This window comes from Carlito syrichta, unplaced genomic scaffold (assembly GCF_000164805.1).
Source record: "Carlito syrichta isolate Samal-C Ts95f unplaced genomic scaffold, Tarsius_syrichta-2.0.1 Scaffold249845, whole genome shotgun sequence".
Classification (NCBI taxonomy): domain Eukaryota; kingdom Metazoa; phylum Chordata; class Mammalia; order Primates; family Tarsiidae; genus Carlito; species Carlito syrichta.
This window is the reverse complement of record NW_007193941.1, coordinates 30,238-32,646: the sequence shown is the minus strand read 5'-3', so window position 1 is coordinate 32,646 and position 2,409 is coordinate 30,238.

Here is a 2,409-nt window from a genome sequence, read left to right as displayed (position 1 = left end):
TCTCTGTCTCTCGCTGTCTCTGGCTCTGTGTCTCTGTCTCTCTGTGTCTCTGTCTCTCTGTCTCTCGCTGTCTCTGGCTCTGTGTCTCTGTCTCTCTGTGTCTCTGTCTCGCCCTGTATTTCTCTGTCTCGGTCTGTGTCGCCCTGTGGCTTTGTCTCTCTGTCTCTGGCTCTGTGTCTCTCTCTGTCTCTGTGTCTCTGTCTCTCTCTGTCTCTCTCTCTCTCTCTGTAGTTCTCTCTCTGTCTCTGGCTCTGTGTCTCTGTGTCGCTCTGTCACGTTGTCTCTCTGTCTCTGTGGCGCTCTCTGTCTCGGGGACTCTCTGTTGTGTCTCTCGGTCTCTGTGTCTCTGTCTGTCTCTGTGTCTCTGTCTCTCTCTGTGTCTCTGTGTCTCTCTCTGTCTCTGTCTCTCTGTGTCACTCTGTCACTTTGTCTCTCTGTCTCTGTGTCTCTCTCTGTCTCGGGGACTCTGTTGTGTCTCTCAGTCTCTGTCTCTGTCTCTCTCTCTCTGTATTTCTCTCTCTGTCTCTGACTCTGTGTCTCTCTGTCACTTTGTCTCTCTGTCTCTGGCTCTGCGTCTCTCTGTCTCGGGGACTCTCTGTTGTGTCTCTCTGTCTCTGTCTCTGTCTCTCTCTGTATTTCTGTCTCTGACTCTGTCTCTGTGTCTCTGTCTCACTCTGGCTTTCTTTCTCTCTCTGTCTCTGTGTCTCTGTCTATCTCTCTGTCTCTCTGTGTTTCTCTCTCTGTGCGTGACTCTGTCTCTCTGTGTCTCTGTCTCTCTCTGGCACTTTGTCTCTCTGGCTCTGTGTCTCTGTCTCTTGCTGCCTCATGGTCTCTCTGTTGTGTCTCTGTCTCTGTCTCTGTCTCTCTCTGTATTTATTTCCCTGTCCCTGACTCTGTCTCTCTCTGTCCCTTTGTCTCTCTGTCTCTCTGTGTCTCTCTGAGTCTGTCTCTCTGTATCTCTCTCTCTGTGTCTCTGTCTTGCTCTGGCTTTCTCTCTTTGTCTCTGTCTCTGTGTCTCTGTCTATCTGTCTGTCTCTCTCTGTGTTTCTGTGTCTGTGCCTGACTCTGTCTCTCTCTGTCTCTCTGTGTCTCTCTGTCTCTGGCTCTCTATCTGTCTCCAACTCTGTCTCTCTCCCTCTCTTTCTGTCTCTGTGTCTCTCTCCATCTCTGCCTGTCTCTGTTTCCCTTTCTCTGTCTCTGTCTCTCTCGCTGTCTCTTTCTCTCTCTCTGTGTCTCTGTCTCTCGCTGTCTCTTTCTCTCTCTCTGTGTCTCTGTCTCTCTCTGTGTTTCTCTCTCTGTGCCTGACTCTGTCTCTCTGTGTCTCTGTCACTTTGTCTCTGTGTCTCTCTGTCTCTGGCTCTGTGTCTCTGTGTATCTGTCTCTCTCTGTGCCTGACTCTGTCTCTCTGTCACTTTGTCTCTGTGTCTCTCTGTGTCTCTCTGTCTCTGGCTCTGTGTCTCTGGCTGTCTCTCTATCTCTCTCCAACTCTGTCTCTCTCCCTCTCTTTCCGTCTCTGTGTCTCTCTCCATCTCTGCCTGTCTCTGTTTCCCTTTCTCTGTCTCTGTCTCTCTCGCTGTCTCTTTCTCTCTGTCTCTGTGTCTCTGTCTCTCTCTGTTTCTCTCTCTGCTTGACTCTGTCTCTCTGTGTCTCTGTCACTTTGTCTCTGTGTCTCTCTGGCTCTGTGTCTCTGGCTGTCTCTGTCTCTCTCCATCTCTGTATCTCTCCCTCTCTTCCCGTCTCTGTGTCTCTCTCCATCTCTGCCTGTCTCTGTTTCCCTTTCTCTGTCTCTGTCTCTCTCGCTGTCTCTTTCTCTCTGTCTCTGTGTCTCTGTCTCTCTGTGTTTCTCTCTCTGTGCCTGACTCTGTCTCTCTGTGTCTCTGTCACTTTGTCTCTGTGTCTCTCTGTCTCTGTGTCTCTGGCTGTCTCTCTGTCTCTCTCCATCTCTGTCTCTCTCCCTCTCTTCCCGTCTCTGTGTCTCTCTCCATCTCTGCCTGTCTCTGTTTCCCTTTCTCTGTCTCTGTCTCTCTCGCTGTCTCTTTCTCTCTCTCTGTGTCTCTGTCTCTCGCTGTCTCTTTCTCTCTCTCTGTGTCTCTGTCTCTCTCTGTGTTTCTCTCTCTGTGCCTGACTCTGTCTCTCTGTGTCTCTGTCACTTTGTCTCTGTGTCTCTCTGTCTCTGGCTGTCTCTCTGTCTCTCTCCATCTCTGCCTCTCTCCCTCTCTTCCCGTCTCTGTGTCTCTCTATCTCTGCCTGTCTCTGTTTCCCTTTCTCTGTCTCTCTCTCTCTCTCTCTGTCTCTCTTTCTCTGTGTCTCTCTCTCTGTCTCTCATCATCTCTCTCTGTCCCTGGGCCTCTCTGTCTCGTCTCCCTGTCTCTGTGCCTGTCTCTGTCCCTCACGGCAACGCCCAGGGCC